Source organism: Doryrhamphus excisus, linkage group LG14, assembly GCF_037039965.1.
Source record: "Doryrhamphus excisus strain RoL-2023G ecotype Guam linkage group LG14, RoL_Dexc_Guam_v1.1, whole genome shotgun sequence".
Lineage (NCBI taxonomy): Eukaryota > Metazoa > Chordata > Actinopteri > Syngnathiformes > Syngnathidae > Doryrhamphus > Doryrhamphus excisus.
Window position 1 is genome coordinate 6,973,948 of NC_136370.1, and position 12,115 is coordinate 6,986,062.

Below are 12,115 nucleotides of genomic sequence, written 5' to 3' on the forward strand. Positions count from 1 at the left end.
TATTTCCTATTGTAGAATTAACACACTGGATTGACCCACAATATTGTTTAAAACATTCAACAAGCTTACTTCCACTTCCGGGTCATGAGGACCACAGTGACAATAACAAGGCCATGCAAGGTAACAAGTTGGCTAACGTTGCTTGTAGTACGTAGTTTCAACACATCAAAGCCCAGTTCCGACTAATTTTTTTAACTGGCTTTCATTATTTTTCTCACATTTTAAGATTCTTAATTGTAATATATTTTCTATACCGCTTATCCTTGCGAGGGTTGCGGGCATGCTGGAGCCTATCCCAGCTGTCTTCGGGTGACAGGCGGTGACACCCTGGACTGGTCGGCAGCCAATCACGGGGATATAGACACATATAGACAAACAACCATTCACACTCACATTCATACCTATGGACAATTTGGAGTCGCCAATTAACCTAGCATGTTTTTGGAAGTGGGACGAAACCGGAAAGGAAACCCACACATGCACGGGGAGAACATGCAAACTCCACACAGAGATGGCCGAGGGTGGAATTGAACCCTGGTCTCCTAGCTGTGAGGTTTGCGCACTAACCACACGACCGTCGTGCAGCTCAAAGCTGAACAATAATGTAAATTATTTGCTTAAATATGCATATATTTGGACTAATAAGAGCCCCCTCGTGACAGCCTTCTTAATTTTCGTCTTTTCCTCTGTTCCTCATTCGTGCCCTTATTTTGTATTCACTTCCTCTGTTGCTCTGTTCTGTTTTCCGTTCCTTTCAATTATCTCCCGCACCTGTTTCTTATTTTGTGTTGCCTATTTAGTTCAGGTGTGCGCTCCCTTCGTTTTCGGTTCATTGTCATTGTTTGAGTTATACCTGCTAGTGCGTCATTCTGCTGCATAGCGAAAATAAATATTTTTTTACCTGCATTTGGGTCCCAATCTCTGCATCCTGGGGTCGAACTGCAAAACTCACAAGCCGGACCGTGACAAATGTGACATTTTCAATCATGACACAAGTGTAAAAATACGCTAACCCCCATTGAATGGCAAAGAACAGGTAATCCTCTGATCCGGGGACAATGTGATTGACAAATGCTGATATGAGAGGCTACCGCTCATAAACACCCGCTTCAATTGATATTGCCACCTCTTGTTACACCAACAGTTGAGGATCAGCAAATCTTCATCTGGCGAGTGCGGCCCCGGAGTAAGTCCAAGCAGCTTTGGGAAGCGCACATCAATAAGAGTAAGCCAATTAAAATCACTCTTCATTTAAGTCGTGATCTCTATTGATCGGGCTTTCACTCCTCATCTGTCAAGGCAGCAGACTGCCTTGAAGGCACCAAAGGGATGGACTGTCTGAGTACCGCCTCGCCACTGTAACACGAGAGCACCGGAGGAGGTTAGCAGGTGGGTGGTTCAAGTAGACTTCCTGTGCATCTAGATTATAAATCCCACCAAAACGCATGTGATGATGTTACGTATGTGGTTCTGGTAAACCGCCCTGGAGCAGGTTTTAGTTAGAAGGAAATTTGACTAATCCTGCTTCCATCTTTCAAATCGCTAATAGTGTTTTGCTTTCAATGTCACTGTTTTTCATTTAGAAAATTAAAAATAAGTCAGTTGATTTAAACATTGCCACTAGGGATGAGCCGTTATCCGTAATGGGTACTTGTTTATAACAAGTATCCATTTTTACCGGATGAAATGAGTACATTTTGTCATTATACATATTCGTGTTTAAATAAAACGCTCATTATGTATTCACTCTTCATGCTTTGTGATTGGACAGTCACACACAGTGTATCGGGAGAGGAGCTAAGCAGCGTCTCATTCGACAAGTTAAAAATGGCTTGTTTTGCCGTGGTCGCACTGTCTCAGAATTGGTATCGGTATCAGACGATTTCACTTATGGATTATCGGGATCGGCAGGTTAAAATCCTGATCGGAACATCCCTAGTTTTAACATTATGAGAGCCCTCTAGACATAAATAACACCTCAATAGTCACCTTCACACTGTTATTACCCAATATAGTAGATATAATCAGATACAATAAGCCATTTAAGATGCAAATAAGAGTCCTGCTTGTGTGTGGTGCATATAATGTGTTCCAGATATGTAAACAAGACGTGACATTGGGGTTTCTGAGTTGAGATTTAGCTGGATTATGGCCTGGATTAGTCAACTGTTTTATACAAAGGTATTTCAAACCTGCAAAGAAAGCCTGTTGAATGTGTCTTCTTAATGGCTTATAATTTGTCTTAGAGTTCATTTTGCTCTTTTTATGCGTGAAAATGTGTCAATAAGGTAAAAAAAAATCAAATTTTTATTATGTTTTAAATATTTTACTAATATGCCATATTTAACCACTAAACAGCATGGCTTATTAAGTGATATATTTTTGAAAAGCCATGATGGAGTAAAGCCCCAAAATTCAAACTAGATTGTGGCCAGGGATGACTTTATACTCATACTATGTAGCCTGAGTATCTGAGGAGAAGTCCATTGTTACTGTGCAAATGTTCTTCTCTCCTCTGCACTGGAAGGAAGAGGTTTCCTTGGAAACATAATTGGGAATGCAACTTTGCAAAGAAGGAATATTATTTTTAAGCGATGGATTGGACTGGACTGGAAATGGTTTGCAGCTCAATGTCACAAAAGGCCACTTGTTTATTCAGCTTTTTGTTTTGGTTGTTTAGTGCATATTTGTATTTGAACCTATTCTTTGTGTTTATTTTATTCTGAGACTTAAAAAAAACAATAACATTACAATAAGCATGGGTAACCAACAAGGAGATATCCATCTATTTTCTATACCACTTATCCTCACAGGCATGCTGGGGCCTATCCTAGCTGTCTTTGGGCGGGGGGGGGGGGGTAGACCCTGGGCTTTTTGTCGCCAATTAACCTAGCATGTTTTTGGAATGTGGGAGGAAGCCGGAGTATCCAGAGAAAACTCAGACACGCAGAGGGAGAACATGCAAACTCCACACAGAGATGACCGAGGGTGGAATTGAACTCTCCAAGCTGTGTGTCCTGCACGCCAACCACTCAACCACAGTGTTGGGTAATCAATTTATCTTATAACATTTACTTATAACACTACAAGCCCTGTGTACTCCGGTTTCCTCCCACATTCCAAAAACATGCTAGGTTAATTGGCGACTCCAAATTGTCCATAGGTATGAATGTGAGTGTGAATGGTTGTTTGTCTATATGTGCCCTGTGATTGGCTGGCGACCAGTCCAGGGTGTAACCTCGCCCAAAGTCAGCTGGGATAGACTCCAGCATACCCCTGCGACCCTAATGAGGATGGATGGTTATTGTTTGTTTTCTTGTAAACATGTTCATACAATCAATTTCTTTCAAAGTTTGTTGAAAATCATAAAAGTGATCAAGGATATTTTTCCCTCGCTTCTATTTAGGTGCAAGGCATTTTTGTGAGATTTTCCTTAATAAGGGAATAAATTATGCAGGAGGTAGTGGGTATCTATAAAGGTTTACAATTTGGTGCTGGAGGTCCACTGCTCTGTGCTTTGCTGGCTTCCTTTATAGTTCAAACGTGTTCTTCACTATCAAAAACCATCCTATCAATGATCAGCACCATGTGAAGGTCAAATAGGAGAAAAGCACTGGCCCATAGGCGCCTTTCTCTCTCCTCCACAAGGTAGGGTATAGAGTGAGGGTTGACTTGACATGAATTGTAAATGAGCAAATAAAAAGTGTGTCCATCGACGCAACACTGCTACAAAACTCTCTCTTTTCCCTCCCCACTCTCTCCTCTTGTTTTTTGCTTACTTTGATTTAATACAGTGTGGTAAGCATGTCTAAATATTAATAATTCCAGTGCTTGCAGATGCATTTCTAGCGACTCAAAGGCCTTGAACTGACACTAGCATCCTCCCTAGCGAGCACATATATACACTACTTCAACTTTCTGCTTCAGCAGCTTTGATAATAATCTGACCTCACATGTGTGCTTGACTTGGGGAGTTTCACTGCCAAGCGAGCAAGCATCCTGAAGCCCCCTTTTTTTGATTCCAAAGGTCATTTGGTGACAACAAACTTCCTCTAATGTCTTCTGTGACAGCACCGTCCTGGATTGGAGCCATGTTTTTGTTGTTTTTTTTTTTTTTTTCTTGTCACAAATGCCCTCGCTTCACATAAAAAGCCAGCAAGTGATGCCGCTTCTGTTCTCATCATCTTGGGCTGATAAAGAGGACCGTGTTAAAAGGTCGCTGTGACAAGGTGAAAAGCTGCTGCAAATCGGAACACAAAGCAATAATTGGAAAACTGCACTTCTTTACATTACTCTAATAGTTCCCCTTCATGAAATAATGATCACCGTTATGTCTTATTCAAAGTGGCATTATAGAAGTAGGTTATCTGTGCTCCAACTCTTAATACACCTTGGATGTCTGGGCCTCATCTGGCTTTCTGTCAGCCCTCATTTTTGCCTGCAGGCTGTGTTCTCATCAAGCTTAACTGCCCTGACAAGGTGCTACGACGCTCTAAAATGTACAAAAAAAAAAAAAGTAAATTTTTCATTCAAAGATGCACTGCACAAGTATGAGGTTGGGCAAAGTACGGCCCGCAGGCCTCTTATAGCCCATTTTGTTGTTTAGTGTGGTCAATCTGATATTTACAGTACAGTAAGACGCTAATATTGGAAGCACCCATAAAAAGCCCTAAAAATGTGACCTCTTGCAGCTATTAAATACATATTAAATTCAGTTTTGCACATTAAGAACCAATTACAGGAATGCAGAATACAGTATTGTACATACAAAACCTGCTGACCTACTGTACTGCATTTGACTTGCATTTGTCTTGCAGTTGATGCCTTACTATGTAGTTCCATAAGATGGAATACTGCACCACAAAAGCTTTGAACTGTTTCTTCTTTTAACACGATTTAAAAATGCATTCAGAAATTAAAAGGAAACAACAAACATTGGAAAAACTCTAGCAAGCCTCACCACTTCCTCAAACTGCACACCTGACTAAATATGGTAAATAGTTTTATGACACAGTAAACCGTTTACAGTATAACCAATAAGAACATCAAAAGCTGTGGTGCAAAAAAAAGGCATCAATATACTACTTGCCTAAAACCTATTTTAGGGATAACCTATACAGTGGACCATCACATTTTATTAAATAGACTCAGACACCTGGTCGGCCTCTCCGGTACTGTTTTTAACTGGTTTTGTTCTTATCTCACAGACCGATGCTTTTATGTAAGTATGGATACATGTTCCTCAGGAACCCATGAAACTGAATGTGGGGTTCCCCAAGGCTCAATTTTAGGTCCACTCCTTTTTAATCTTTACATGCTTCCCCTTGGGGACGTCATCAGGAAGCACGGCATCAGCTTCCATAGTTATGCTGATGATACACAGCTATACATCGCCGTTTCTCCTGATGACTCAGGGCCACTTAATGCCCTTTTTAACTGCATTTTAGACATCAAGTCGTGGATGGCAGAGAATTTCCTACAGCTCAACCAGGACAAAAGTGAGTTTTTAGTTATAGGTCCTGAAGGCCAGAGAGAAAAACTTTTACCAAAACTACAGGATCTTAAACCAGCCAAATCAGTTAAAAATTTGGGCGTGATTTTTGACTCTGAGCTAAATTTTATCCCACATATCAAAAATTTAACAAAAATAGGTTTTTATCACCTTAAGAACATAGCCAGAGTTTGCCGGTTTCTCTCTCAGGCCAGTACGGAGGTGCTAATGCATGCTTTTATATCCTGTCGTTTAGATTACTCTAATGCCCTGCTCTCTGGTCTTCCCAAAAAAAGTATTTTAAATCTCCAATTATTACAGAACTCAGCCACACGTGTGCGGACGAGGACCTCTAGCCAATTCTAACATTAACCAGAAAATGCTTGCAAACCAAGACAAAAATCTTTTATGTTAACACACTAAATGGGGTGTACACTAACCAAGTTTGTACTGTATTTATATTCCGCGTAATTCCAAAAGTTTCAAGCCCATATTTGACATTAGGGCTTAAACTAAAAATGTCACCATGGCAACAGTCTGCCCATCACCCGGTGGCAAGCGCCAAGTGTCGCTGTTCCATGCACCAGCCACCTTGTTTGGCCCAGTGATTAATTACTGCCCTGATGAGATGTGAAGGCTGTGAAAATGTCACAGGGCTCCCATATAGAGACGTGTGTTCGTATACGAACCTCCTAACTCGCTGTTTGCCAATCTGCTTTCATATTGCGCTGCATGACCCTGCATATCGTATCTCTTCTAGTACGGATTTGTGAGCTGAGGCCTGATTTCCCCTCCCTGAACTTCATTAAAGCCAATTGATCAGGCTATGCAAGAAAAAGTGTTTTTCCAGCTAACACGTCAATCAATATGAGCTCAGTGTGAGTGAGCGGTAAACATTCTGCTAATTATTATGAATCCTTGTCTGTGCCATAGCTTCACAGGCGAGACGCAGACATTACCTTAAAGACGGCTTGCTTGATTCATTTGTGTTGAATAAAAAAAAAAAGCAGAGAAACATATTGCTTGATGAAAAACACAAACGACAAAGCAAATTTCCCTGATGAATCGCTCCATTTACTGAAATAAATTGAATTGATGCAAAGGATTCTCCCAGAGGAAGCAGAAAATTGTTAAGCCAAGGCTGGGGAAAGCATATCTCGCCTTATTATTTGTATTAAACATACGATGTGCCAAGACAGCCTCTGTTTATCCCTCTTAATAAGTCACACACAAACATCTAATTATGTTGGGACAAAAAAACAGGGACAAATGCAAGAATTATTCAAATGAGCAATGGGCTTTATTTTAACCCATCCTTTAATAAAACATGCTTTTGCCTATGAAACAGCAATATGGGCCTTCGAAGGGACTTTTGAAGGCATTCGTTGTGCCATGTTTGAATCATTAAAACCATTTTTGGCTGCAGAACATCACAAATCCATCTCGTATCATCGCACAAACATATGGCCGCTAACCACATTGGCTGTGTGAGCAGCAACGGTAAGAGCGCTCCTGCGATTTGAAAGATTAGTGTTTCCCTGTTTGGTGTCTCTTTCCTCATGCTCATTTGATTTGAAATTGCCAACCCAGCCACAGAAACACAAACTATTATCGCTTCCATACAAAGTCTGCTCCAACGCAATTAACTATTGTTTTCATTCAATTGTCAAACATAAACACAATTTTTTTAATTATGAACACTGGTCTCTAGGGGACAGTAATGTTACATTGTTGAGACAATAGTCACCAGGAAGTACGCTGTCAATGCTAACATGTGAAATTATCTTATTTATGTCTAAGAATATTATGTCTACTACAGTATATTGGATAATATAATGTCTTGGGTTGGTTGGCCCTGCAACAAGGTGTCTCTTATTTATTTTGACAGAACCTGGCAACCTTACAAGTTAATTTGCCAATTCTATTTGATTATTATTGAATATTTTTTGTTGCTGACAAACATGTGCTCCGTACATCCACCCAAATGGAGTGTGATTGCCAACCTGCACTAAAGCCTATAAAGGAAGAAAGCAGGCAAACACCAAAGAAGAAGAAAAGAGGGTGGTATTGGAGTTATAATGTATATGATGCCAAAATTAGGCCTTCCAGAAGCTATGGACAGAAAACAGAAAAGACAGTTGCTTGTTTGAGTAGTTATCCATAATATAGTGAAGAAGAAAGGAAAGGAAAGGGAAAGGGAATATTTTACATTGCAAGTTTTCAGTGTGCGACCCTGAATTTTCTTTTTGTGCTCCTAAAATTTTGATTTAAAAAAAAAAAAAACAGTTAGTCTGGAGCCCTGCTCTTAAATATGCTTTATAGCTCTCCATTTTGTTGGATTTTTCTTATCTCAGTTTCGAGTTCAGTCTGTACAGTACACATAAATAAATAGATATTATCAATTTCTCAATAGTATTTCAAATCTGTGGATCCAAAAACTTCTCTGGTATTGATTTTAAAATGAAAGCCTGCACATACACTTTCTCTCAAATGCAGTGTGCATGTGCGAGTGTGTGGAAGAGGGTCAGAGGTTGGCCGGTTAGCTCACGATCAGAATAAAGTGTGAGGTAAAATACAGCAGAAATGTTCCTCCTCAAATGCTAATGTAGCGTTGGAATCCCACGTCAGCAATGACCCTGTGCAATGTGGGTTTTTGATAATGCTCATATGATTAGCGAGGTCACACATTAAAAAAAAGCATAAATGGAGATGACGCTTTCCAAAGAGCAGGCTGATTATACAGTAAAGGCTTCCCTTTTCATCAGAGGGTTGAGACTGTGGATTTTGTTTTGTTTAAAGAACAATTTTCAAAGTATTATCACATAACGTTTGATGCTGAAACCTTCCTGAATATATATAAATTCATATAATTTATTAAAACAACATCAGTGAACAAACCAAAGCTAGTCGACCTTGTTTGTGGTTTACAGAAGAGGGAAAATAAACACAAGATGCAAAGAAGAAGGGGAAGAACAAATGTACAATAAGGATTTGGCTACTCATTGGTGCTGTACAGAAGCAAGGGGGCGGGGCAGGGCAGGGGGGGTTCGCTGCCCCTGTGGCTTGCACTTGAGGATCAATGGTCATTAATCTTTCCAGAGAGGCTCAGGCTGCACTTTTAGGAGGTAGAAGTATTGCTGATCCAAATGGAAGATGTCTTTCTGGGAGTTTGTGTGTCAGCATGTTGAAGTACACTTACAGTATCGCTAAGAGTACTTCAATCAAGACCTCATCTGTTATGCACTGGAATTTTGTTGGAAGCGGCACGGCGGTCGAGTGGTTAGCAGACCTCACAGCTAGGAGACCAGGGTTCGATTCCACCTATCTCTGTGTGGAGTTTGCATGTTCTCCCCGTGCATGCGTGGGTTTTCTCCGGGTACTCCGGTTTCCTCCCACATTCCAAAAACATGCTAAGTTAATTGGCGACTCCAAATTGTCCATAGGTATGAATGTGAGTGTGAATGGTTGTTTGTCTATATGTGCCCTGTGATTGGCTGGCCACCAGTCCAGGGTGTACCCCACCTCTCATCCGAAGACAGCTGGGATAGGCTCCAGCACCCCAGCGACCCTTGTGAGGAAAAGCGGTAGAAAATGAATGAAAGAATGATTTTGTTGGATTCTAAAACAGATTCCATATACAAAATAGAATAAGTGAATAACATATTTAACATAACATTTATACGTTGTTGTTTTTTTTTAACCTGAACGCCCAATCCCAAAGACGTATTTCTACGTATTTTACATTTTTTGCGAGAGAGGCTAAAGGAAGTGCACAAAAGAAAAGTGTTTAGTGCAGTTTTAAGCCATAAAAATGGCCACAAGGTGTCAGAACTGCATTTTACAAGACCTCTGCATGTAGAAACACTCAAGCAGGAAGTGAAAAAGCATGCAGGATGTTACACATTTGAAGGGAAATAAAGGTTTGGTGTAAATTAAGGAAGGGTAGCTATGACTACAGCTTAGTAAGTTCATCATTTGCACAATAAGTCTCTGTTAGCAATAATCAAGGGATCTTCTCAAGTCACACACACCCCACTTCCGGCCATCGAAATAAGAACGCTTTCGGCTGTATACTGTTGACCGCTGTTCCAAAACAAGTCATTAAAATATAACTTACACCAACATGGAGACAGCAAAGAAGGTATGTATACTGGAATCAAAACGATTCAAATGATGCCCAACCCCAGCTATAAACGAGGGGCGACTGTACTGTTATTTGTACAATGTACTATCAAAAACTATGCTGGTCCTATCAAAAACAAACCATAAATAGTCCCTTGGCTGCACTCTGGACACCACTACAATATAATCTTTTTTTTTAATTGTTTTTTACATTGAAACAGTATGGTAGCTACTTCAAAGATGCATATCATTAACCTAATTCATTTTCCAGTTGAGTGAAATCAGACAATTATCAATAAACCAACTGAGAAGTGAAGAAAAGGTATTCCAAAAAAAACCCCAAAAATGTAAAATACACGCTCAACTGTAGCCATGAAATATAATGACTTAAACCGACATAATGAAACTGCAAATATCATCATAATAACAATCCCTGTGTGATGCAGACACCCACACAAGAAAAAATGAGAGAATATTGTTGAGAGATGATATACACTCATTGGACACCTGCACAATCTAATGAGGTCTAATAGAAGAGTTCTTTTTCACAATCAATCATCATCTATTTTTGTCCAGGTGCAAATTAGGATATATGCTTTATATGATTAATCATTATTTGTAATTATTTTTATTTCCCCCATTGGCAACATCAAGTTTCATTTTAGTTGATCCCATCAGTGTCTGCGTCTCAGTTCATGTGCATAAGTGAACATGCTAATTTACATAAGTGGATTCAAAATATTTGGTGGTTTTGTTAAATGGAATGTTATTGTTTGTTTGAGTTAGCGGCATTTTTCTGTGACCTGGTTTCATTCAAACCCTAAAGTATTTACAAATGTCCCACATTTATCAGAGAAATACCTACTAAATGTATTTTGGCAACAAAATATGGTTTAAATAGGAATATTATGAAGCTATAACAAAAAAAACAATAAAAAAGTAGAATTATGTTTACACACAAATACATAATTTTCAATTTCCTAATCTATTTTTTCCTGCCTCGGTTAGTATCACAAGGGAAGGTACCAGGCATATATATTTTAAATATTGGACTCATTCATCACATGTCTAATTAAAGTTACACCGGATATAAGGAAAGTGCCTGCAGGACGGAGCAGTGTTGTACAAACCCATATGTAGCTTTTTGTGCTCAGTCTCGCTTATCAGTTTAAAAAGCTGCTTTTTGTCCCCATATGTTCTCATTTACACCTTGTATCAGTCTGTATTTGCCATCCTTGATAGATCATTTATCGTATCCGACAAAAGTAAGTACACCAGGATATAGCTTCTCAACGGACAACACTGCAGAATTGAAACTTGGATATATCGAAGCGCAGTCAGTGTACACTACAGCTTGTACAACCCCAGCACACTAAATGCAATCCAACCTGAGCTGTAAATGAAATACACACATAACACATTGCAACACTGTGACTGAAAGACCCTGGACTGGTCGCCAGCCAATCACAGGGCACCTATAGACAAACAACCATTCACATTCACATTCATACCTATGGACAATTTGGAGTCGCTAACATGTTTTTGGAATGTGGGAGGCCAAGCTGCTCGGCCTGCACGCTAACCACTCCACCACCGTGCTGCCCCCCTGGTGATGTCATAATATGCAGATGGTTTTATTTACAGTATGCCGATACTATTTTCAAAAAACTCTCTCACGCATTGAAGGATTAATAAGGAAAAGTGAAAATACAATTTATTTTACACATATGACAGCATGAAGTACTTACAATTTTCACATTTGGGGAGACGCCTCTTCACTTCCTGGTTGCTATGGAGCATGTTTTGCTACGAGAGATGCATGTCGAGCTCTTATAAAATGCACTTTTGCCACCATGTGGCCATTTTTATGACTTACAACTGCACCAAACATAATCTTTTCTCTTCTGGAGTTGCATCAGCAGCACCTGGTTGTGCCTCTCACGCAAAAAACATAAAACATTTGGGAGGGAATTACTTAATATATAGATGTATAATTTTTTTTATATATCTACTATATTGGGTAAAAAGAGTCCAAAGCTGACTATAGGGGTGTTATTTCATGTTTAGAGGTATCCAATAGTATTAAAACCCATAGTTAGAAAGTCATAAACAGGTTTTCAAAGTTCACGAAATAAGTGAATTTCAAGGTTTTCACAACAAACCTGGTCCATCCTTGATGTGAGCAACATTATCATCTAGTACCTTAATCCTCTTGGGCATTCAGCAGAGCTGCACAGGCTTTTACTGGAATCCACTTCCACTCCTCCATGGTGACATCACTGGTGAATGTTAGACATCTTGCATTCCTCCACCCAGTGACTGCATCACTGTGTCACAGTACATGTCAAACCACAGCTCCCCAGTGTTGGCAGCACTCAGTTGGCAGCACTCAACTGCAGCTACCACCACCTGCAGTTGCCTTGGTACTCACTAGCTATTTAGACAATAGCTTTGTGTTGACAAAATATACTATAAGAAGATTCTGCTGAAATGTGACAGATG

The 12,115-nt window shown here is 39.7% G+C and overlaps 1 long non-coding RNA gene across 1 annotated transcript; it reads left to right on the plus strand.

Annotated features, from left to right (window-relative positions):
• Positions 1 to 692: 692 nt before the first annotated feature.
• LOC144901711 (uncharacterized) lies at positions 693 to 1,658 on the plus strand. The gene is made up of 3 exons (XR_013629778.1): positions 693 to 1,036; positions 1,145 to 1,225; positions 1,300 to 1,658. It is a non-coding gene; the product is annotated as an uncharacterized LOC144901711 (long non-coding RNA).
• Positions 1,659 to 12,115: the final 10,457 nt, after the last annotated feature.